This window comes from Molossus molossus, unplaced genomic scaffold (genome assembly GCF_014108415.1).
Source record: "Molossus molossus isolate mMolMol1 unplaced genomic scaffold, mMolMol1.p scaffold_m16_p_20, whole genome shotgun sequence".
NCBI classification, from domain to species: Eukaryota; Metazoa; Chordata; class Mammalia; order Chiroptera; family Molossidae; genus Molossus; species Molossus molossus.
The window spans coordinates 32,457,504-32,484,065 of record NW_023425356.1 but is presented as its reverse complement, the minus strand read 5'-3'; the positions used below and the strand labels follow the sequence as shown (position 1 = coordinate 32,484,065).

At 48.4% G+C, this 26,562-nt stretch overlaps 1 protein-coding gene across 1 annotated transcript in view; it reads right to left on the bottom strand.

The window, feature by feature from the left end:
• Positions 1–26,562, bottom strand: part of MAPKAPK2 (MAPK activated protein kinase 2) — a 44,348-nt gene that overhangs the window by 4,456 nt on the left and 13,330 nt on the right. The window lies entirely within an intron of this gene.

Here is a 26,562-nt window from a genome sequence, read left to right as displayed (position 1 = left end):
ACGATCCCTCAAACCCAGCACACCAAATCCTGAGCAATGTTCTTTCTTCCTCTGTGGTTTACTTCATTCAACCAATATGGCCTCAGAGTCAGCCCGATTTGTTCAAATCCTGGTTCTTATGAGGTCTGCAACCTCGAGCAAGTTATTAACTCACCAAGCCTCTTCACGTCCCCATTTCTTTCATGGACAGGGGGCCTGGAGCCTTAAAGGAGCTTGGAAACCTCACGATCTCAGGCATCTTGACTAGTCCAAGCCAATGTCATTAAGTCCAACCTCTTTACTAGTGCCTGGCTTGGGAATAAGCCCAAGAACCAACGTTGGCCAAGAAGAACTTTGTAGGAAATCTGCTGAGAGGCCTCTTAAAGGGAGCAGGAGGATAGTACATCGCCTTTCCTGCATATGCACCTGGGACCGTGCCAGTCACCCTGGTGCCGTAGGGGGAACCAGCCGAAGCGGATGAACCCAGTACACTGAGGAAGGCAACCAGGAGAGGTGGCAACTACCCGGGCCCTTGCTGATATCACCACACATTCCTCCTACTTCTTTTTGGTAAGAGCCAAAAAGCATCCTGATACATCCCTCTGAAAAAGGGGATACACTTTTTGTAAGAATTAAATGAAAGAATTCTGCAAAATGCCTAGCAGAGTCCTGGCATGCGCTCAGCAACAGTAGCTGTTCCTCTCATTACAGAATGTCTGCTAAGCGCACAGCGCAGTGGCCTAAACAATTAAGATAAGGACCTTCGCAGACTTACCAACTCCGTGGGGAGTCAAGATTAGTGCCATACAGTGTACACCCCAGCTGGGAGGGGGCAGTCGGGTTGAGAAGGAAATGGGCAGGAGGGAAGGCTGCAGGCAGGGAAAAGCAGCGGGATCGGGGCTCAGAGGGAGCGGAGTGGGGTGGGTGGGTGAGCTAGGGGTCCTGCTGGAAAGTGTGTGAAGTGTGGTCAGTGAGATCAGATGGCCCAGACGGAGCCAGATTACAGAGGGCAATGAAAGGCAAACACGGGGATTTCCAACACTAGCACTCATTTATGCTTTGGTCCATGGTATGCTCGACCTTTTCCAATTTTACAGTAATTGGCATTTTCCAGGATCAGGAAACTGAGGCTCCGAGAAATAGTGTGTCCCAGGTTCAGATCGGAGAAAAGGCAGAGCCAGGGTTGGAATCCAGGACCGATGGGTTGCAAAGTCCAAGCCTTTTGCAAGACACACCACACAGCTTTTCGAGAAGAAACAGAGGCCGAGACTCCTCAGTCTCAGACCCACAACTGCAGACTGACTTTGCAGAGGCAGTCCCCAAACGGGTGCCCAGTTACTTCAGTCTTGAGCAGGCAACAGGCAAGGCCCCCGTGGGGTCACACTGCTACCTAGTGGTCATATGAGGATGCTGCACAGGTCCTGGGTTCTGCCACCCTCAACTTCATTCATTTGGATGGACCAGGAAAAAAGTTTCTTTTCCTCTCCCAAGCTCTGAGGAGTAGGAAGGGGCACTGACTGATTTTACATGTATGTAATTTAATTCCACAAACATTTACTGAGCTCCTACTACGGGCCGCACACTGTGCTGGATGTCAAGACCAAATAGAGGAGTCCTGATCTGAAAGAACTCAGGCTGCGTGTGGGGAGCGCTCTAGGATGTCAGACACAGAAAACACTTATAACCCACTGACAGAATGTGCTGTGAGACTGTAAGTTCAAAGGATTCAGGCGCAATAGTTCTCAGAGCAGCCAAACAGGAAAGACCTCTATCGCCCCCTAGACACATACAGGAACGGAGGCCCAGAGACGAAACAAAGTTGTCAAATTTACTCAAACAGAGGCAATATGACGTTGGATCGATTTCTGGTTATATAACCTTGGGGAGGTCATTACCTTCCTGTCTGCTTTGCATCTATAAGTTAGAGGGGTTAATACCTACCTGGCCCCCTCCCTCCTACAGCCATTGCAAGCAGCTAATGAAATCATACCTCTAAGAGTGCTTAGTTAGCAGCTGGGCACTCATCACTGAACCAGCAGCACAGCTGGCACAGCACAGGGGCCCCTCCATCACATCTGTGTGGAGGCTGGAGCACGTGACAAAGCCAGCACAAGTCATCAGCAAGACTGCAGTCTGGGTTTTTGTCTGGAGCCTGGTGACACCACCTGGGAACCAGCTCCAAGCTCTAACCAACCAGATCTGTGCTAAGTGAAGAAGCACCAAGACCCAAACCCAAGCGCGCGCCCCTCCGCCCCTCCTGGAATCTGGACACTAAAAGCCCTGTCCTTTCTGCTTTAGACACGTTAGCGTATGTGGCATCAGGCAACAGAGAGCTGCAGTCAGAAAGCTGGGGTGCACACTCCACCTCCAGGCTCGCACACAGTTCACCTGATGGAGGAGCCGGAAGGACCGAGCACAGCAAACCTGGCCTTGGGAAGCACACACAACTCGCATCTCCGTTCTGCATTTCCAGGTTCATGTCAGGGAAGCAATCAACATTTCTGAAAAGGGTTTCTTTATCTGTAAAACTGATCCCATTTAACAAAATAAGAACATTGGAAAGAGCAGTGTTTTTCAATTCTAAGAGAAATATAATAAAAATGTCCCGTGAAGACTGGTTAACTGACATCCAAGCACATGTTTCTCAGAAGTCCCTGATGGGTATGAAAACCAACGCAAGCAATGAAAGCAAGACCTTCCAATCAGTCAGGAGGGCAGGCCGGCTGACGTCAGGGCAGGGCCAGGAGGCTGTGCAGACAGCTGTGACATGCAGGGAGCCTGGAGAGAGGAAATCAAGAATGTGCTAATCTGGAGTACAGGGCTAAGTAAAGAACAGCAGGGGAGGTGCCTGCGTGCCACAGAGGAGAGACCAGGAGAGAAAACAGGATTCCTGAGGTGTTAACAGGGGCCACCAGCACAGATGAGGTGGCAGGTTCCACCAGAAGCCTGAGTCACCTACAAAAGGTTCCACCTCTCTGGCATGAAAAAGGACAGAGAAGGCCCAGGGGCCCAGTACTACAGCCCTGAGGGCCTGAATCTGAATGGAGAAAGTGGTTTCTAACTAAAAAGCCACACGGGCTCTTAGGCAAGGAATGCCTGGAGGGGATTGTGAAATATTTTAAGTCCATGCTAAGCCTGGAACGGATCCTGTGACTTCCCTCCTCCCTCCAAATTTGAGTTGAAATTCTCTTGCACTGTAGAAAAGACTGCAGCCTGCCAGGCAGCAATGCATGGGCGAGCCCACCTACCGGTGTGGCAGGGGCCAGGGACCAGGCCAGAGTCCGTTGTCCAGGGGCGGCCTCTAGGGTGAGAGTGGCAATAACAGAGTCACGGGAGCGCTCCCGCAATACTGTTCAGCGCCTTTCTCTTTGCAGAAACCTGGAGGGAGGCGGGGTGGTCTCACTTATCTTCCCCACCAATCTTCCATCATGAGCTCACAAGACTGGGGAGTAGTCAGCATCCCAAGCCGAGTGAAGCCAGAGAAAAGAGAAGAAATAGAGCTCAGGCCTGAGGTCCTGCTCACCAGCCCAGCAGACATGAGGACAGAAAGGAAGAAAGCCAGGCTCCAGGGAGCATCCCTTCACAAGCTCCACCACCACTCACCAAGAAGTGTTTAATCCCTTTGTGCTTGTTTCCTTCCTGTCAAATAGGAGAATAATAGTACCCTATCCGTTTAAAGGAATTAACACCTGTGTATTATGTAAGTTACTAAGAGTAGTACTTGGAACATAGTAAACACTGCATTTGTGTTTTGCTATGGTTGTTCTGCCCCCTGCAAAATTCCCCTCTCAGGGTTAGAGTTCCATTGGAGTAGGGAGCTGAAATCCACTCCTGCCCATCTCATTTAAGGTGTTAGGACTGGGCAGAGGAGGGACCCAGAACACTGGGAGGGAAGCAGGCTTTGGCATCCTCGCCTTGCTCTCCAGCTCCCTCCCTGCACCATCTGAATGGCCAGCTGGAGGCGGGCTGCAATGTAATGGGGAGGAAGCCATCCCTTCCCAAGACTGATCCGATGCCAAGAGTGATGCAAAAGTCTGAATCAGGTGCTGTGTGTTGGTGTGCGGTGCCCCTTGTTAAACAAACAGCTCCTGCATTCCCAGCAGGAGGCTAGGTCACTCGCCATCCCCCAATCTCTACCGCACAGAGAGGGCTGAGGCTGACTTGGATGCTTTTCCAGGGAGAAGGGAAGAGGACCTGAGAAGGAGGCTTGCTGCGGGGGTGAGCCTGAGCGATCTGCACAGCACGGAGCAGACAGCAAGCAGCAGACAGCCCTGGACCAGAGGAGCAGGGAAGAGGGACCCCCTACTTCCTGGGAGCGTTCTGTGTTACTTAGGTTCTAAGTAGTTCAAATGGGAAACCCTCATACCCACCCCAAGAGAAAATATCCTACTTTATTTATTTATTTACTTATTTATTTATTTTTTGCATTTTTCTTCAGATAGAGCAGGAGGGAGAGAGGAAGGAAGAGAGACAGAGAAACATCAACATGAGAGAGACACATCGAGTGGCTGCCATCCACATGACCCCCAACCAGGGCCACGGACAAACTGCAACCAAGGCATGTGCCCTTAGCAGGAACCAAACCCGGGACTCTCTGGTCTGCGGGCCGACACTCTAACCGCTGAGCCAAACCAGCCAGGGCAAAAATATCCTGTTTTATAAATAACAAAACTCATGCTCAGAGACACTAAGTGATTAGTTCAAGGCCTTTCAGCCAGTTATCCGTGGCGGGGCTGGAATATGAACCCCTCTCTTACTGCTCCCAAAGCCTCTTGTCCAGCAAGGCCAAAGGCACAGAATCTGCCCCAGGCTGTGGTATCAACAGCCAGAAGTGGGGGCTGAAAATGGACGTATGCCTTAAAGTGCCAACCCTTTGAACTTGAAATTCCTGTTAGAATTTTACCCTAAGGTACTAGTCATAGATAGATGTCAAAAAGATATAAATATAAAGAGAGAGAGAGAGAGACAGAGAGAGAGAGAGAAAGAGACAGAGACAGAGACAGAGAGAGAGAGGGAGAGAGAGACAGAGATAAAGATCCCAATAGTTGTTTACCTTATCTAGACACGCTAACAAGCTGAGTGCCCAGCAATAGCAGGAGATTTATCTATACAACCTATAATCTTTAAAGTGATGCTTCCGAATAATGTTCACTGGAAATGGATTCCCGTGCATCTGTTAGCTTCGCAGTCACCACCACTGTCCCTGTCAGTTTTCTTTTGCAGCACAAGGCCCAACCTGTAGTTTCCTTAGATTTATCAGAAAGTGTCTGATAGTGAGTGGAAAGCAAGTTACAAAGCCTTATGTACAGTATAGCTCTGTATGTATATTAATTTATATCTGTGCATATATACATACACATAGACATACACAGTATGTGTGTGTATCTATAACAAGAAGGGCATTCATACTCAGATAAATATTAATAGTAATTACATATGAAAGACAGGATTACAGGTGACTTAATTTTCTTTATTTTCTAGGTGATTTATGGTACTTTTAAAAAGAGGCAAAGAAGCTTACCTCTCCAAACTTAAATCAGAGAGCGTCATCCATACCCCGCTATGGCCAGGCTGCAGCAGCTCAGGACTGCCAGGCACTAGGCCACCCCAAGTCCATGGACCCAGAGTCTTAGAGTCTTGAACAAGAAAGAAGCTCAGGCCCGGGGAGAAGATAAGGAGAACTGTAGTGCACCATTCAATCTCAAAGATCTCTGGCCTCTCCTTTCAGCCTGCAACCTGGGGCCTGGGTCCCCCACAGCCCTGTACTAGTGAAAAAGGGAGGTGTAGGGAGCTCACAAGGCTGCGGGACCAGGACGCAATGTCCTCATATCACTTACTATCTGCCTCCATCCTGAGTCTGGAGCCAGGGAGGGACAGGGGAAGGAGACACACAGCACAGGCAGTACTTGATCTCACCTTCCCAGAATGCCACGTTCGGCAAAGACCTGGAGCATCCAGTGTGTGCCACACGGTGCTTTGGGGGGTGCTGGGATATAACAGAGAACATGACAAGTGAGGCCTGTGCCCTCCTGGGACTTACATTTTAATGCTTGAGGTACACGATAAACAACTGTTGATGGTTTTCTTTGTTTTGTTTTTTAATCCTCACTGGAGGATATTTTTCCATTTATCTTCAGATAGAGTGGGAGGGAGGGAGAGAAAAAGAGAGACAGAGAGAGAAACATCAATACAAAAGGGACACATTGAATGGTTGCCTCCTGCACAACCCGACCAGGGCCAAGGACCAAACCTGCAATCCAGGTACATGCCTTTGACTGGGAGTCAAACCCGCGACCCTTCAGTCCGAGAGCCGATGCTCTAACCACTGAGTAAGACCAGCCAAGGCTGGTTTTGTTTTCTTTTCTCATTTTAATTGCACATGATCTGTGTTACAAAGGAACTAAATATGGAGCTACCACAAAATCAGCACTGCTGGTGGGGAGACTCTCATCCCCCAAATCACAGAGAACTGCTCAAAGGCTGGGAGATGCGTCACACGCCCCTTTCTATCTAGCCTAGCTCAGGAACGTAAGAGATGACGAACTGATAAGTCTTGGTTGAAATGATGATTTTCCTCTACATCTACTGGGGGCAGAGCGTACGCCCCCATTCCAGAACCTCCACAAAGCTCAGTGAGGAGCAACTGGTGGTCCTCCCCTAGAAGCCTATCTCAACATAAATCTCACAGCAGGTTTTTTAACCTTAGGTCATCCTAATAAAAGATACATAGAAGTACATCACTGGGGTCCCTCACGTTGGCACACACATTTCCATTTGGTTAGGAGGTAAAAGCCTCAATTTGCTACTAACTTCCATGCATGTGATGGGGGGAATCCCCACCCAAAATGAAGCTAAAATTTACAATGGGAAATCCAGTTCCAAAGCCTTAAAACAACCACGTCACACTGCCCAAAGATGAGCACAACATTTCCTGTGGTCTTAGCCCTCAATTTCCAGGACCTTCCCAGGGCAGCCACAGAGGACCAAGGTTCAATGAAAAGGCAAGAGCCTTAAAAACCACACTGCAAAGGACAATATTGTTTTAAATATCTGCAACACATGATAGATAAAGGCTAACTTAACTCTGGCAAATCGATTGCAATCCAATATGGAAATAAGCAAAGAATAAGAGCAGGCAGCTCAAAGACAAAGAAACATAGATGGCCAAATGGACAATACTTGATGCAACTCATTGAAAGAGAAATGTTGCTCTGGCCAGTGTGGCTCAGTTGGTTGGGCATCATCCCGTGCACAAAAAGGTTGCTGGTTCGATTCCCAGTTAGGGTACATGCCCAGGTTGTGGGCTTGATCCCCAGTAGAGGGCATGTAGGAGGCGGCCAATCAATGATTCACTCTCACATCGATGTTTCTCCCTCTCCCTTCCTCTAAACGAGAAAGAGAGAGAAATGCTTATAAAAATGATAACAATTTCACCACAATGACAAAACTTTTAAAATGGTTGACCAAAAATATAACAAAATAAAACTCCTGGATATATGCAAAGATTCGGAGAAGAAAAGGCACTCTCTCGTATAATCAGTAGGGATATAAACAAGTGTATTTTTAGAGCAATTTGGTCAGATCTAGCAAAACTGTAAATGTTCAAACCTTGGACCCAGCAACTACCCAGCAGATATCACCCTATATAAATGTTCCTAAATCATTTTAATGGCAAACAAGGAACTGGTAACAACCCACGTGCCTGCCCCTAAGGAGCTGGTGGGATCAACGTCAACAGTATATGCTCCACAGCGTGGCAGGGCCTGAGAGCCAGGCCACGTCACCACTGCGGGGGGAAGAGGTGGGCACACTGGGGAGCCGACAACGAACAGGATGACACGTCAGTTTTTTTAATGGAACTACATTCACGGTACATGACTGACTTTTAAAGTACAAGAAGCAGACACACCAAAAGGTTAATTAATGATTAATTCTAAATGGTGGTAAGATAGCTGACAATTTCCTCCTTGGTATGTTTTTTGTTGTTGTTGTTGTTGTTGTTAATTTCCAAAAATAAAATACCAAACAGAATGTAGAGCCTAATCCCATTTGGGTGTCTTTGTTCAGTTTTTAAGGCAGGGGGAGCTTCAAAGATATATGGACTTGTAGACACTTAAAATTTTTCTAGAGGAATTAACTCCCCCCTCCCCCATCCCAAAAAATGTTAACAGTGTTAACCACTAGGGTACAGTAGGTACTGGAGAGAAGACTATATTTTTCTTTTGTTTTTTCTTCTTCCTTTTCATTTGATATATTTCTGTTGTTTTAATATTTACCATCTGCATGTATTTTTTAATTAAGCCAAGGAGTTTACATTCTAAAGTGCGGTTTGTCTTAGGTCTTAATTTGACCCCTGACCTAACAGCGACAGTTATATGTGCCCCACAGCAAGCGAACCTTCCTACTAAAGAGGGAGGTGAGCGGAGACAGGGAAACCCACACTGGCCACAGGAAGAAGGACCTGTTGGAGCTCTAAGTATGAGGGTAACTCAGTTGATGTAAAAGCCTGGCATCTTCCTGGAGAATTTAACCAAAATATGACAAAAGGCAGGCCAAAGGCCATACATAGCACCACTCCTGACCGACATGGCCCAAATCCTGCACACAGTGGGGGGCCAGGCACTCCCAAGACTGGGGTAGGAAACTGAAGGACCGAGGGACACAGACAGTCCTGTTCCTTCTAGCAGGTGACGATGACTTCAAAAGAGAAAGAGGAATTTTCATGTACACTGCACCACCATGTGACAGGTGCACTTTATATATAGAAAATAAGCCACAGGGAGGCCTCCCAGGAGCTCTCTGAAATAGTCAACTGCTGACTCCATTTCCAGGTGTGACCACCAAGCCCAGAGAAGTAACCTGCCCAAGACACATGCTGCAAAGTGACAGAGCCAAGACTCAGACCCAGCTCAGACTCTAACCGCCGAGTTCTTTTCCCCCCACTACAAAGGAGGCTTGGCTTACCGCTGCACTGCCTCAGTGTTCCCAAACGTATCCCCTCCCTGCTCTGTTCACAGGCCTCCACCCCAGTTATCTCAGGATCTGTCAGGCCCAGCACAGAGCTCGGTGCAGAAGATTTAAAGGGCAGATTGTATATTGGGAAAAGGTTACAGGCCACGGCCTACAACAGGATACAAGTCTTCTTTCCCTAGGACACAAGGTAGATGGGGGTAAAAAGGAAACACACTGAACTTTCCAAGTTGGCTTTAAGCTAAAACCTGAATGTCAGGAAGAAGAATGCCACGCTCTTTGCAGTATCTAGGTAGGATTTTTAAAAATCCACAGAGATGGAGAAATTACCAAGAAAATTCAGAAGGGGTTCGGAAACTGCTTCTGGCCTATGCAACCTCCATCAATTTGACCCAGTACAACTGACAAAGCATATTTAAAATTCTCATTGGAAATGACAAATGCCATCTCATCTTCATCACCGTAAGGAACAGATCTGATGGGCGATGACAGACGACGTGGAAGAAGGGAAGGGTCGTATACATCAAAAAGGCAGTGCACCCACACATACACGCACACGCACACGCACACGCACACACATACCCACCACCCCTGAAAACAATTCCGCAATTCCACGCTCCTAAGAGTGAGGAGAAAAGGAAAAGGAGCCATATGTGGTAACATATGGGAGAATAATACATGGTCAGGCAGAAGATGTAAACCACTCTTTCCTACACAGTTAGCAAAATGGCCCAGACACGGGACAGAGCTCAGGTCGCCCAGCATGGACACGAGGACCTCTGAGACAGATGTCAGTCTTTTCTGGCTCAGAGCAGGACACCTGATCAATTCTTGTCTTGCTTAACTGAACAGCTGACCCCTCACACAGCCCCAGACGCAACAAAGGGAACTACAACCCTAAACCCAGTTCTGACCAGGGAACGAAATCTAGTCAATTGTGTTTAAAAAAAAAAAAACTCACAAAAATAAAACAACCTTAGTTAGCAAAAACAATAACAAGAATACCACATTAGGAAGTAACCTCATCATTTTCGAGTTCAAAGGAGAAGAACAACCCTGGGGACAGAAACAATTGGCTAGCCTAGACTTCCAGAAAACCAATATTTAGATGTTGACACAAAGGAGCAGAGGAACAGAGACCCCAAAGGGAATGCATTCTGAAAATATGCCCTGATCTTTAAAAGTGGATTATGATCATTTAAAGCACAAGAATCCCAAAAAAGAAACCAGAAGCAGACAGCCACAGATGGTAAGGCCACAGCACAGGCAGCTCCGATGGGCTCAGATGTTAAAGGATGTATCCAAAGACACGAGCAACTGACCATAACCAGGGCAGACCCAACCAGAGTGGCTCATGAAACAGAATGAGCAGAGTTTGTAAAAATGCAAGAACTATTAGAAGGGTGTCTTAAAGCTGCAGGCAAAGCTGTGAGAAGAACCAGGGAGGAAGTGGGCCCCTCATAGGGACAGGTTTGGGGGAATGCTCACCTCCAGTATGTTCCATCCTAACTATGAAGGAGAAGGCTCTTCCCTGAACGAGCCCCACATATGCACACACACTCAAGGGAAACTTCAAAGCCAAGCAAGACCAAGAGCCAACTTGTAGTCACCCAAGGATGACCGAGTTAAAAGAGGCCAGTCTTAGAAGGATCATGCCCTAGGATGCAGCAAGAGTGCAGGTGATTCCAGAACCCCTGCTGGTTCTGAGATGGGCACCGCCCTGCTTCCTGGCAGCACCATTCCTCAGCACCCTCTGTGCTCCAGGCACTAGACTAAACACTGGGACATTCAAGGGGGCCAGGGCCCAGTCAATGAAACAGAACAATATATAAACAGAACTGCTGCTAAGGACTGCTCAACTTCGAATCTGCCTCTGGCAAAGCTCTAGAACAGATCATGAATTGGACCATCACGACCTAGCCTGGATTCCGAGAAGCCATGCAAACCTAGTCTGATTACCATTTTTTAGCAGGGTTACTAAATTATAGACCAAAGGTCAGATCCATGGGGCTTTGACATCTATAAAAGTAAACAAAGTCTCCTGCCAGACCTTTGGAATGACAAGGAAGGGGGGGGTGATGACAAAGCATTTCGATAATACTTGGAATTGTTATAAAGGACCAATAAGAAAGTGTTATTTAATGGATTTAGGACAGGCGGAGCATGTACTGAAATGAACTCACTGGGAGGCTCCCTCGCACTTGCTCCCCAGCCTGTTAGTGACAATGACATCACCATGTAGCCAGGCTCTCAGATATACATCTTGAAGTGGTCATCCTCAGCTCCTCTCCCTCCCTCACCCACTGAAGCAATCCAATGTGTCTTGGAAAGATCTCCCAGGTCCGCCTTCCCTTGCCCGGCTTCGCTGCCACTTGCTTGGTTCCCTTTGCTCTTCTGCATTTTCTAACTGGTTTCTAGACGGTACTTCATCTGTTCCAATACATCCTGGGTCACCCACCAAAAGGCAAATCTGAGCAGGACATTTTCTTCCTTAAACATGCCCACTGGCTAACAGGATAAAACCCAAATTCCTTAACGCAGTCTTCCTTAGCGCCCACCCGTAATATCTCTGCCTTTACCTCCCAACACATTCCCCTCTACTTAAGCTACACTGGACTTCAAGCCAAGTCTTTGCATCCTTTCAGAACCAGTGCAATGCCACCTCCTCTGGGAAGCCTCCCTGACGACTTCCAGGCAGAGTAGGCCCTCTGTCCTCTCTGCTCCCACAAGACTGTCACACTCCTATGTCAGCATCAGGTGTATATTTACAAGACTGTCCCTCCTCCTGCTGTAGAGACTGTGCCCCTTGGAGGCTGGGACCATGTCTCATTCGCCTTTTGATTCCCAATCCTAGGTCCGATACATGGCATTATGACATACGTAATATTGCTTGCTGGCTAAACACAGAGACCCCTCCAGACCACACGATACATACTACAGACTCAGGAATGCCATCTTGGGCCTTGCCTAGTATTTCACCAACAAGCTGGCTGAAGGCAGAGTGCACAGCGAGCTTATCAAACATGCAAGTGACTAAAACACTGAAGTGTGCTAAGATTTTTTGTAATTTTTTTTAGAGAGAGAGGAAGGGAGAGATAGAAACATGGATATGAGAGAAACATTGAACAGCTGCCTTCTGAACGCCCCCTACAGGGGATCAAGCCCCAAACCTGGCATGTGCCCTGACAGGGACCACTCAGTCCATGGGACACGCTCAATCTGCTCAAGTGTGCTAAGATTTTTTAAAGACTACAGTAAGTGAAAACATGAGCTAAACCGAACCCAAAACAAGATCACATGTTAAGATTCAAAAAGATCATCTACAATAGTCTGTGATGAAAGAGGCCTCTCTCAAGTCAGAGCAGATCACATGATGAGTGACAGCAAAGGTTCTGATGCCAGGCTGTCTGGGCGAGTCTCAGTTCCTCCACTTACCTCACTGTGGGACCCTGAAGTTAGATCTCCAGTGTCCTTCAGTATAATACAGGAATAACAGCACCTACTTCATAGGGTTGCTGTTCAGTTAACAATAATAATTATTATTTGCAAGTAGAATTGTGCTTAGCCCAATAAACTCTACTATTGTTTCTTGCTGTTGTTTTGTTGTTAAAAGATACCTCTAAGAAAAGAGAAGCTGTAAATCACTGTGGTTAAAAACAAGGGCCCTGGACTTAGACTGTCTCAAGTTCAAATGCCAGGTCTAAGTTTAGTAACTGCCTGACTGACCTTATGCAGTTTATTTCGCTTTCTCATCATTGTCTTCATGCATTAAATGGGACTAATCATAGTATCTGTCAGAGATATTCACTTCAGCATTCTTTCAAATGGGGGAAAAAAATGGAGATAAACTAAATATCCATTACTAGAAAACTAGTCAAATAAATAATAGTACATCCATAATGGTGCATAAAATAATATGCAATTATGGTCTGGCCTGTGTTGCTCAGTGGTTGAGCATTGACCCATGCACCAAGAGGTCACCGGTTTGATTCCCCATCACGACACATGCCCAGGTTGTGGGCCCGATCCCCAGTGGGGGGCATGCAGGAGGCAGCCAATCGATGTTCTCTCTCATCAATGTTTCTCTCTCTCCCTCTTACTTCCTCTCTCTCTCTAAAATCAATAAAGGAAAAAAAATGTTTTTATTTTTTTTTTTATTTTTTTTTTTTTTATCCTCACCCGAGGACATTTTTCCATTTTTTGTTCAGGTAGAGTGGGAGGGAGAGAGAGGAACAGAGAGAGAGAGAAACATCGACGTGAAAGGAACACATCGAGTGGCTGCCACCCGCACAACCGACCAGGGCCGGGGACAAACTGCAACCGAGGTACGTGCCCTTAGCGGGAACCGAACCCGGGTCTCTCAGGACCGCAGGCCGACGCTCTAACCGCTGAGCCAAACCGGCCAGGGCAAAAAAAAATGTTTTTAAATATGCAGTTATTCCCAGCAATTATGTGGTTCAGTGGATTGAGGGCCCTCCCATGGACTGAGAGGTCCCGGTTCGATTCCCAGTCAAGGCACATGCCTGGGTTGCTGGCTCGGGCCCCAGTAACGGGCATACAGGAGGCAACCGCTAGATGTTTCTCACATCCATGTTTCTATCTCTCTCTCCTTTTCTCTCTCTCTAAAAAAATCAATAAAAACATATTTAAAATAATAATAATAATAATATGCAATTATCAAAAAGAATAAAAGCCCTAGCCGGCTTTGCTCAGTGGTTAGAGCATCAACCTGCAGACCAAAGAGTGGCAAGTTCAATTCTGGTCAAGGGCACGTACCTTGGTTATAGTTCAGTCCCCGGCCTTGGTTGGGTCATGCAGGAGGCAACCAGTTGATGTGTCTCTCTCCTTCCCTCCCACCCACTCTATCTGAAGATAAATGGAAAGATATCCTCAGGTGAGGATTAAAAAATTAATTAATTAAAAAAAATGTTTAAAGAATGAGGTTGACCTAGATATATACAGAGATCAAAATTTCTCCAAAAGACATTCTTCCATGAAAAAAGCAAGATGCAGATTGATACATGCAGTCTGATTCCATTTGTGTAAAATGCTTTGAAAAGGCAAAAGAAAGGTGTGTGTGTATTCACCGAACTTTTGTAAATATAGACAGCCTTTGTTTCGCACAGAAATGTGGAACCATAGGAAGGACTGTGCAAAGCACTCATAATCATCAATGAGGAAAAATACAATCGCTCCATGAGCTTGAGAAATTTCTACCAAAACATTAAAAACTCTGTCTATTATAAATGAAGAGAAATGGGAAAAAAAGTAAGACTAGTATTTATTTAGTACACTGTAATAAAAAAAAAATATTAGAGACACTGAGAATGAGTATGTTATTTCTTTGTAGAAACCTTATCCGTAGTCTGCACAGGGCTTGCCTTCCACGTGTGCTGCAGCTGGAGCATCTCTTCTGTGCTTCTGCCGACTGTCACACGCCTTCCTCAGTTTGGATCAGTTTCCAATGTTTCCTCCTTTGCACTTTCAGTGTTGCAAAATAACCTCCGAGAGTGCCCTCAATGTGAAGCTTTGTCCCAATGTCACTTCCTCTGAAATTACTTCATCTTTCTCCTCACAACCACTTATGTCAGTGAGTTCGCCTTCACTGAGTCCCTCCAGCTGCATATGTAATCTTTTTTTTTAAATGTTTTTTTCATTATTGATTTGCGAAAGAAGGGAAGGGGGAGAGAGAAACATCGATGTGAGAGAGAAACCTCGATCTCTGTCTCCTGCACGAACCAACTGGGGATCAAGCCCACACCCTGGGCATGTGCCCTGACCAGGAAATCGAACTAGTAACCTTTCAGTGCATGGGACAATGCTCAACCAACTGAGCCGCACTGACCAGGGCTGCATACGTAGTCTAGAATGGTGGCAATGTCAACATTCCCACAACCAGTTATTTATTCTATAATTCCATGTATGCTCAGCTGAATTTCACTTCCAGCATTACCACTTTTCATTTCTTAGCTGAAATTTCATCTTTGTTGGCCAATTCCCTCTTTTGATGATCTATTTTTATAAAATGTCACATGAGTTTATCATTAGGAGACAATGAGGAACACAACCGTACACTTTTCTGTCTATATGTGAACTCAACAACAGATGGGCAGTGACCCACCGGCAGACTCTGAAAGAAGAAACATGAATGGTCACTGGTCACAACAAACATCTGTTATGTACATGGTGATTTGTGGACTGAAGAGCTAGCAGCAAGGTTTGTACTCCGTGCAGTCACTCAGTTAATACGCCACAGCAACTGAAATTTGAGCCATGATGTTGGTTGGGGGAATTGGTGTTATTTAACTAAAATGTGGCAACAAATTCATGCATACTGGAACGAAAAGCAAGTACTGTCTGCACAAAGGACATGATACAAAGTACATCCACTAAAAAGTAACAGGGGCTACCCCTTGGGAAGAGCTATATTATTTAAATTCTTTTCAGTGATTAAGTTTTCCATCTTAGGAATGGATCTCAACCTGAGATGACTAACCCCCTTCCAGGGAATATTCGAACATGTGTGGAGACATTTTTTATTGTAGCGACGTGGGGGCCTGGACAGAGCTGTAACTAGATCTGCTGGGCAGAGGCCAAGGATGCTGCTAATTCCTCAGAAGCACAAGAAGATCCCCCACAACGAAGAATGATCTGGTCCAAGATGTCAATGGTGCCAAAGCTGACAAACCCTGTTTTAAACCAAATAGTTGATACTAAGTTACTTTTCATAGTACCTTTCTCATAAGGTGATGGCAAAGAGTGAGACCACAGCAAGTAGAAATAAATAATATTGTTAATATTTATTAATGAATGCAGTAAATGCTAGTAATATCAGAAGCTCTAGATGACTTCAAGCTGAACGAGTATCTTAATACCACCTTAGATTCAGGTATCTTTTTCTACAAACAGTAACTCATTAACGCCACGATGTGGCTGCCAAAGAGTTCACACCACCTTCAGCTCACTGACAGATCAAGTACCTACATCAAGACAGGAGTCCAGACCCACCACACACCACCTCTCAGACCACATCTAAAACCCGTGCTCACTTCTGGGCAAGACGCTTGAAAAAATTCCAAAGGATCACGACCAGGACGTAGAAGGTCTGAGAACCAGGCCACATCTGAAAGGGTTCAATAAACTGGGACAATTAGCCTGAAGAAGAGAAACCCTGAAGGAGTGAAATTCAGGAACGAGATGTAGTAACAGTCCTGAAATTCTACAGGACTGGGGCCGAGAAGAGAGCAGAGAGCATAGGCTTGTGCTGCGTGGTTCCCCGAGTCACAAGTTACAAGGAGCTGTGCAGAGGTTCCCCCAGGCACAAGTTACAAGGAGCTGTGCAGAGGTTCCCCCAGGCACAAGTTACAAGGAGCTGTCCCGGGTTCCCCGAGGCACACAAGGAGCTGTCCCGGGGGTTCCCCCAGGCACAAGTTGCAAGGAGCTGTCCGGTAAGAGTAGGAGCCTGGAGGCAGTGAGCTCCTTACTCCTGGGAACACTCCAGCAAAGGCTGTCAGGTGGGTTCTCAAGAATCTCCTTCATCGAGGAGTTTCTTTTGACCCAGCAATCCCATCCTAGGTATCGACCCAAGAGAAACAAAAACATTATGTCCACAACGGCTGGTGCAAGAATGTTCACAGGAGCTTCATTCACCACAGCCCAACGTCGGAAATACTCCAAATGTCCAGTAACAGGAAAACGGACAAGCAAATTATATCATATTCATACAGCAGAATACTACTCAGTATAAAAAGAAACTACCAACACAGGGAACCATGTGGATAACCCTTACATAGAAGAGTAACATTTGGGAAGAAAAGCCAAGCACTTCTGTTGGATTGTTTCTAGTCCTTTATTTTTGTTTTTTCTTTTAAAATTCAAGTGTTTTGTATGCTTAGAAAAAGGACACATATAATAGCAAGATTGGTCTGAACTGGAAATTGGAAAGTTTGAAACTCAGGAAATTAGGGTTAAGGTTAGGGTTAGGGTTATTCCATGTATGTGACACTCCAGAATAGGTAAGACTAATAATCTCTGGTGGAAAAACGCCAGAACTGTGACGGCCTGGGAAGGAGCATGAGGGAACTTACTAGGGTAATAAACACGTTATTCTATATCTTGACAGAGGTTTGGGTTGTGTGGATAAAACAGTTTATCAAAATTCATAAAATGATGACTTAAAATTTGAGCATTTTACTGTATATGATTTTACCACCAAAAAAAATTTTTTTAAATAAATGCATGAACAAATATTGAACTCTAATTAATACCTATGCCACAGCAAACAGTTAATAAAAAAAAAAAAAAAAAACACAGCAGGTTTCTGGGACACCGAACATTATGGACGTCCAAGAGAATTAAGGAGACACGTTTGCTGGAGAGGAAAAAATGTGCTGATCTTGTGAAAAGGCGCACTTCAATCATTTCTAGATTATCTATTATCTCTCCCACTCCCGCCCCCAATGGCATAGATAATTTCATACAAAACTGTCAGACTCTCTGTGGCCTGATCCATCTTCTCTACAGCCCTCTACCTACCCCAGGGCACACAGAGTAAACTGAGTGATAGGGATTTGCCAGGAAGCTGGCCCACCTGGCTCCATTGCCCAGTCTACGCTAACTTGCTGAGTAAACAAGTCACGTTCGCTGCCTCCTCCTCTGGAAAATCTAATGCACGCCTCGCCTACCTGAGGCCTAAGGTTTCTTCCAACTCCAATTCTTTGACATCATCCCCTGCCCCTGGGTAAGTAATATAACCTTGAAATCTGTTTAGTTTTCAAAAACAAAGTCATAGATACAGACAACAGGATGGGGTTACAAAGAGGAAGGTGTGGAGGAAGGACAGACTGGATAAAACCCCTTGACCCCATATGGAATTGGAATCTGGAATTACAATGTTGTACATCTGAAATTTATATCAAGTTATTAACCAATGTCACCTTAATAAATTTAATTTAGAATTTGTTTAGTTTTTATATATTCTATAGCCCTCCTGTGTATAAGGTCACCTTTAAAGTTGCCGTCTAGGTGGATCCAACTGATTCTCATCTCAGGCTCGTGGGAACCCCGGTACAGTGGGTGTGCGATGCTGGCCAAGGCCCCCCGGCTGGTTGGTGACAGTGTGGGCTAAAACCCAGGGCCTGAGAAGACCACCCTGATTCCTTGGAAAAGCCCTGGGACCCCAGCAGCCCTGGGGAACTCCTCCTAGATTTCAGTACCCATAACCCGCCCCCTCTTGCTCTGCTTTATCCACTCAAGAGTCTAGTGCTCCTGTCCTCAGATCTTAAAGGGGAAAGGACTATGTCTTTGTTTCTCAAACCAAAGACCGTTACCTCACAAACCAAAGGCAACTTCTGACAGAACTTCCTTCCCGCCATTCTCGGGGGGTGGGGGGAGGGAGCAGACTGCTTAGAGGTCAAGACTCAGAAATGGGAGCCAGGGAGCCCGGAGGAAATCTCTGCATCTCTGCAGTGCCTGGGGTGGGGGAATCCCACTCCTCCCCCAGAGGAGCTGGCCAACCACCTGGGGGAAATCTGGGACCATTATGCAGGACAACAGGACACACTGTCTAGGTCCAGATGTGCCACAGCTGCAAGCGGGCCACGACAGGAAATGGAGACCAGGAAGGGAGGACAGTGGAGGGGAGAGTGAGGCTGCCGGGCCATCCCTCCCCCTCCTCGCCCACTGTGCACCTGGCAGGTGAAGGGACCCCCAGGGAGAGGCTACAGGAGCGGGCTCGAACACTGCCTTCTCGCCTTGAGGGGGCAGCAGGTAAATGGCTTAGTCGCCGCCAGGACCTGAAAGAGTGTATGTAATGAACAAGTAGAGTCCCACCCTGGGGTGAGGGAGAATTTCCACAATGACCGACCTGTCTGGAAGTGTCCCGAGTGCACTCCAGGCCGTGGTGATGCGTCCCCAGCTGATGGGAAGGAGGGAGTCACCTCTGCTCCTCCCCTACTCCTCATCCTCCTGCACCCTTTCCCAACACCCACCTCACTGAGCTCAGAGCTTCCCTGCAAGGGCTCCCTGACCTGGGGGCCACAGCAAGTCCCGGGGGTCAGAGCTGCTTGTCCCTCCCAGGATGCTGGAGCCTGGGGATCTGCAAATGCAGCCCCACTTGGTAGCAGCAGCTAATAACACTCCTGCTTCTCAAACCAAAGCCTGGTCCACCCAGACTTCCTGCTCAGGGGGAATGAAGGACTGAAGCACAGCATCTGCCCTTCCCACTAACCCAGGCAACAACCAGAGGGACTGGGTGTGCTACTCGCCCGTCTGAGTGACACCGGCGGCTGTGGCTGTGGCTGTGGCTGATGAAAGGCAGGGAGAAGGCCAGAGGAGCTGGAAGGTGACAGACATCTCACCCTAGTTCCTGAGGACAGACTAACACCCCTCCCTTTGGGAAGGTCAAAAGAGGAGAAGCAGCATAATAAAATATACATGCAAGCACACATACAAAGACAGGAAGTCCTGGGCATGTCTTAATGACACTGAGGTCTACTCACATCGGAAGTGTACACTCCCCAGCAAGAGTGGCGGATTCCCACCCACATTCTCATTTGTTCCCCAGTTGCCAGTTCCCTTAGAAATCGCCATAGTCTCCTGGCAAAGCAGTGGAGGGTGCTGAGGCCTGCAACAGGCCCAGGGATCCCCGGGTCTGGGCTTGCTCCAAGTGAAGAACCCAGCGGACTCTCCCAGGCCTTTCTTGGGGAGCTGGCCATCTGGGGGGAAAGGAATACGTGTGTGTTCATTCATACCCACCTCCCGACACCATTGGCCTGAAAAGAAGTCTACCTAGGACTCTCGAATCTTAAAACTCCACCAACTTTAGTAAACCCACATCACAATGTGAATTCTTCCTTAAATTTAAACCAAAATGCCTTAATCCCCATTCCCTAAGTGATGGAGAACCAAGTGCCTTTCCCCCTTGGTCCACCCTCCAGAGGCCCGTTGATTGGCAGAGAGGGGAGAACACACCCAGCCCACCTGTTTCTGCCTGGCTGCCACCTCCAGGTTCCACACGGTCCTCAGTCCTCCCCCACTGGCCAGGAGAATGCAGAGAGATAAGGGAGCTAAATCTTGCTCCCCTCCACTTCCAGGATTAGCAAGCAGCTGCCCTAGGATCACCAGCCCCTCCCTCTGTGACACTGGGGAGCTCTCAGTAGCCTGGGCCTCAAGCAGGGGTGCCTGCTCTCTGCTCGTTCACCCCCACGTTCACCCCCACGCCACAAACTGCCGCTTCCCAGGCACAACAGATGTAGCAGCTATTCAGTGTGTTTGAGCCAGGACAAAGCCTTCTGCAGAAGCACGAGGCCAGCAGGGTGAGACAGGGCCAGCTTCAACAGAAGCCACCTGCCAGGGGCCCTTCTCCGCCACACCCCCAGCATCATTCACTCACACACACACACACACACACACACACACACGCACACGCACACACACCTCTTTTAAGCCTCTCAAACTTGTGTTGACCTAGAGTCAGGTGAATTCTTCCCTGAACCACTGGACAGTTCTTCCTGAGCAGGGAGATTGTACTGCCATTTCTCAAATATTTCTTTTTTCTTTTTTTTCTTTTTATCCTCACTCGAGGACATTTTTCCATTTTTTGTTCAGATAGAGTGGGAGAGAGAGAGAGGAAGAGAGAGAAAGAGAGAGAGAAACATCGACGTGAAATGGACACATCGAATGGCTGCCTCCCGCACGACCCAACCAGGGCTGGGGACAAACTGCAACCAAGGTACATGCCCTTAGTGGGAACCGAACCCAGGACTCTCTGGACGACAGGCCGATGCTCTTAACCACTGAGCCAAATCGGCCAGTGCTCTCAAATATTTCTTTATGATGTTAATAAGTGATAAGTAAAAAGGCACTAGGTTAAGCCCTGGCCAGTTTGGCTCAGCGGTTAGAGCGTCGGCCTATGGACCAAGGAGTCCCAGGTTCAATTCTGACCAAGGGCACATACCTCAGTTGCGGTTAGTCCCTGGCCCTAGTTGGGGTCATGTGGGTGGCAGCCAAGTGATGTGTCTCTCTCACATTGATGTTTCTCACTCTCTCTTTCCCCTCCTCCCTCCCACTCTGTCTGAAGATAAATGTAAAAATATCCTCGGGTGCAGAATGTGTTCCAGATTTATCTGATCACAGAGCATCTCAGATTCAGCATTTCACCAACACATTCCAAGACTGCAGTGTCTGGAGAAATGGGTGGCCCTTTCCTCCATGTTCACAGGGTCTCGGTACATTGCTCCTCTACCATTTGGAGTAGGCAGGAACTACGTTGTTCCCCTTCGGGAAGCTTCCAGGGAACAGAGTAACGAGCACACAGACACTCGTGGTATCTTCACCGTGCAGTTCAGCTGGTGATGAAGCTTCTGCAGGGATCATCAGAACTTCCTCAGAGACCGAACCTCTGCACACACTCTCGCCAACCTTGGCCATGAATTATCTGTGCTTTGTCACCAAGGATAAGGGTTCAGACCCACAGGAGCTGGGTGATTTCATTCCCTCATCGTCTCTCCCTAGACTTCCCCACTGTATTGCATTTGACTACAACGGTAACTGAGTGACCGCAGTCAACGTACACACCTGTGGTCGATGAGAGGTCACAGCCATAAGTGTCACAAGGTCTGGGTGAGCTCAGGCACCAACACCACTAATTCCAACAGAGAACCCTGGAAGGAATAGCAGGCTGACCCAGCTTGACCAGCAAGGGTTCTCACCCAGCCCTCCTCCCCTCAGGCCAGATACCAGCGGGCAGGTAACAATAACACTCAGACAGGGCATCAATGGTCAACATTTCCCAGGGAGTACAGTATTTTCATATTCAAACTATATAGCTCAGATGTCCCTTAGATCAGATAGTAGCCCCCCACCTTCCCCCCAAAATTGCTTCTCAGACAGACCTTTACTTTGGGTTGGAAAAATGGAGGCCGCGTACCCCAGGGTGAACTTGGGGAAGAGACCCTCCATCAGCCTTTCTGTTGTCCTACCGTGGGCTTTCTGCCCCATTCAGAAGGAAGCAGACTACATCAGCGTGTCTCCCACTGACCTCGCAGTGAGCACAGAGGCAGGGGTCCTGCAGGACAGGTCGCAGGGCACGCTCATGCCCCACCCCTCACGCAGGAAGTCACTGCCTCTTGAGCAGCTGTCCTTGTTCCAAAGCCACGGACTGTTCCTGGCATACAAACACATTTCTCAGAACACCTTCGGCAGAGATGGAGATTGTGGCTGATAGCTGGGCAGCATCAACAGGCTGGGGAATTCCTCCTGCTCTGGTTCTGACCTAGGCAGGGAGGAGGCCCCAAGGCCAGCTCTCCCCTCCACCCCCCGCAGCATCGGAAGAAACCGAGATGCCATACCACCAGGCAGTGCTGAACCATCTCTATTTACAGCTGAAAACAAATGTGTGCTTTGTCGCCTTGGGAAAGGCCCAGAGTTTATTCCTACCCTATTTTCTAAGTGTCTCTTCTTGTCCACCTGGCAAAAATTAGTCAACCTGTGGAAACTGGGAGTGAAAGGGGGCTCTTTCTAGTGACGCCCCCTCCCCACTCCCCAAGGAGAAACAGAAAAGCCCCTTTCAGGGCTCCTGCCCACCCCGACCCGCCAGCCCGCTTTCCCTTGGACTCCTGGGGCTAGAGAGAATTCTCTGGTCTCCCTCAATATTCTATTTATCTTCTCTTACTGGGGGGAGGGCAGGGTGGGTTTGGATGTAGCTGCTTCTGAAGCTGACATTTTAACTCTTAATTTTTAAAACTTTATTATTTAAATACCGGTTTGCCTCTGAGGCAGCTAAGGCCCTGCCCTGCTTGTTAACTTATCTAAACGCAGGCCCTTCTGTCTCACTTTCTCATCAGAGATGATAAGCCTGAGCCTAGGGACACACTCTCGTGCTGGCAAAGGGGCTCCAACTCCCCTGTGGCAGTATCATCAGAATCCAAAAAAGGCAAACAGGCAAGACACTAACGCAGCCGCGGGTCTGTGCTGCACCTCAGCCCAGCCCCAACACTGTGCTTGCACTGGGAGACCAAACAAGACACAGTCCTTGTCCTCCAGGAGCTCAGTCTTAGGCAGGGAGGACATGGGAGGACGTGGGAGTGACTAATTCGAATTTGCGGCAGTCATACAGCTACTATCAACTGCCACTCCTGCCTAGAATGAGCAGGAGCAGTGGGGGCTGGTGAAATCTAAGCCTTGAGGGATAACTACAATTCCACCAGGATACAAAGGGAGGAACAAAGGGAGGCCCAAGAGAAGCTAAGGAAGCACAGAATGCACCGCGGAGTGGGAGGGCTCATCTCCCGGCAGGGCTAGAGCCTGATGTGATGGGGTGGCGGTGGAAAGGAGAGTCCAAGCCAGTTCACTGGACACCATGTTTGGAAGCTGGAGCCTTACACTGGAAGCGAGGGGAGGCTACTAAGATCTCTAAACAGAAGTGTGTTTGTGGTCTTATCTGACTGGGAATGGTGGTTGAGTCTCTCAATGCCTCTGCAGAAAACCAGACCAGTGCCCTTGAAAGGCAGGTGTTGACCGTGAAGAGAATCCGGGACTCTTTCCCGGGGAGCAGCACCCAGAGAGGTGGAAGGTACGTGTGGTCCACAGCAGATGGACAACCCTGGGACTCCATCGTCAGGGTCCACTGAGATGTGCACCTTGCAAGGCCTGACAATCGGAAGGAGCCTGAGAACGGGGTCCCAGCTCTGCACCTCTTGAGAGCCCTTGGCAGGCTGTGCACTGTGGGACGCACCGTGACCCTGGGTGGCAGGAGAGCACACATGTGCTCGGGCATCTGCGGAAGACGGAACTGATGCGTTCTGCGAGGTGCTGGAACACGCCGCGAGCATCGAGCGATGCTGCAAATGCAGGAAACCAAATCTGCAACTTAATAAATACAGAACTTTAACAAGAGGAATTTTTATTGTAGTAAGTTTCTGAAAAGGAGTAAGCTCCCACCACTGGAGAAATTTAAGCATAGGTTCCATAGATCAGTGAAGGCCAAACCCAGATAATTATCAGATAAAAACATACATTCCTGAATAGCACCCTGTAGCGTCTTGAACTCAATAACATACAAAGAGTGGGGCCCAGGAATCTGTATGTTTAAATGTTACCCAAGGTGATTCTGACAATCGACTTGGTTTGGGAGGCACTGGGCTAGATGACCATCTGTTTAGACGCAGCCCTGGCCCAGCTGGTGTGGCTCAGTGGTTGAGCATTGACCCATGCATCAAGAGGTCTCCAGTTCAATTCCCAGTCAGGGCACATGCCCAGGTTGTGGGCCTGATCCCAGTGGGGGGCATGCAGGAGGCAGCTAATGGATGTTCCCTCTCATCGATGTTTCTATCTCTCTCTCCCTCTCCGTTCCTCTCTCTAAAATCAATAAAGAAAAAAACAGCTAAAAAAAAAAGATGCAGCCCTAAATAAGACAAACTAAAAACTACTTAAGATCCCCTTCTAAATGACTGCCTTCTCTTTCCCCTCTGGCCTGGACCTCAAAACCTGCCCCTGGGCTCTTCCACAAATCCCCTTCCAGCTCAGATAAACCTGTCTGGGGTGTAGGAAGATTAACTTCAAAGTGCAGCCTGTTTAGAAGAACCTTCTATGATGATGGCATGTTCTCTGTCTGCGCTGCCAAAGTGGTGACTCCTGAGCACTGGAAAGGTGGCTAGTGCTACACAGGAACTAATTTCATTCTATTTACATTTAAAGAGCCACATGTGGCTAGTAGCCACCATATCAGCCAGGCGACTCCTGTGAAAGAGCTCCCGTGGTCACCGTGGGTCCAGGCAAATGAGCAGGCCCGACTCCATTCCCTCCACCACAAGCAGCCTGAAGAGACCGAGCTGATGACAGGGAGAGGAAATGCACAGAAAGCAGCAGGAAAGGAGGAGCTCTGTGTCGGCCTTACCGAGAAACAGGTACAGAGAACAAAGAGCCTGAGAGGAAGCGCTCGGCCTGCGGCCCTGGCCCTGCCCTGCCTGGGAGAGCGGCCGACCCCAGGAGTGACACCGCCGGCCCCAGCGCCACCCCCAGCGCCACCCCGCAGACCCCGCAGCTTCCTCGGAGCCCGCAGACTCCTCCTCAGGGCTGATCTCGCCCCACAGTGGGCCAAAGCCGGAGCCTCAGAGCAGGCTTGTACTGGAACTTTTGGCTGGACTGGGGTATAAAAATCCATGAGAGGGGAAATGAATCTCACCAGGAAAAAAGTTCCACTACTTTTCCAGACCTGTGAAGTTTTCATCAGAAAAACAGAGCAGCTGAACGTTTCCGAACACAACTGGGCCCCTGCCCAGGTACAAAGGCCAAATCCGAACCTGACCAAGGACTGCAGATGAACATGTGTGGTCTTCCAGCCTGGATTTCTGCCCCCCACATTTCAGGCCCCTTTCCCCAGCATCTGCCAAGACACGTGCTCTGAGGTGTCTACCGAAGACTGGGGTTATCTGGACTGACAAACAAGTATTGCTCAGCCTTCTGGGATACCAAATAAACACAGACCAGCTAGTGAGCCCAGGGGGGTATCAGGAACCACCTGTCCTGTTTGAACAGCTTTCGCCGTCATGGAGAGGCCAGCCACCACCTTCGGGGCTCGAGCTGGTGCAGCCTGTCCCTCGCCTGGAAGACAAGATGCGTTCTCAAGGTTCCCCCAGCCCAGGTCATGGACACTTTCTCTTGGAGAGGTAGCTAGCCTGCTGCAAAGGTAGTCCCTTAGAGAAGGGCACTGGAAAGTATGAATGGGGGAGGGAGGGTGGAAGAAAGACGACAGACAGAAAGCATTGTGGGAGAGAGGGGCAATAACCGTCCATCCAAGACTAGATACTTTATCTGAAGTCTGCTGGAAGATGTTTTTCCCCTACTTGCTCTATAAAAAGAAAGACAGAAGGAAGAAAAAAAAAAAACATGTTGCAACTTCCTTTGTCACAGCATATGCTCAGGAACAAACAGACCTGCTCATTGCTTCATTTTCCCATCTGCACTAACGGTCGTTCAGCTCCATCCTGAGCCCCCACTTCTGCCTGCCCAGCTCCTGAGACCAGCCGGGGGCGAAGGTGGCCAGAGCTGGGCACAGAGAGCCGCCCCACCACCCTGCCTGCCCCTCCTCCGCCTGGGAGGCTGAACGCATGAAGGATGTGATTCTTCAGAGCAAGAGAGAAGCCCTGTGCGAGTCAAAGGAGGATAAAAATAACCTCTGCCACTGCGTCAGCCTGGCCATTTCCTTCAGTTACCCCTTTCACCCTGGCTCCCTGAGGTGGTCAGTCAACTCCCCATCCCAGCACTGCCTGTTACTGGAAAGATCCATGGGGGGACAGGTCTCTGCCCCGCAGCCACACAGAAGGTGAGAACACCCAGTGAAGTTCCTCTGTCAGCCGATCTCCTGTGTGCACGGTGCCCTGGGTGTGTCACAGGGGTGAGTCCCTGAAGTGTCCCTGTCAGTGCCAGGCACAGTGATCCCCCCTGAATCCCCCAGCCTCAGGGGCCATCCCACACCTCTATAGCCTGTGTGTGTGGCCTGACTCCACCATTTCCCAACACCACTCCCTGAACTTTGTCTTCGTATGTAAAGCCTGGAATCAGACCACCTGGCCTACCTGCCAGAGGTACAGTACGTCCTTACCTAACACTGTC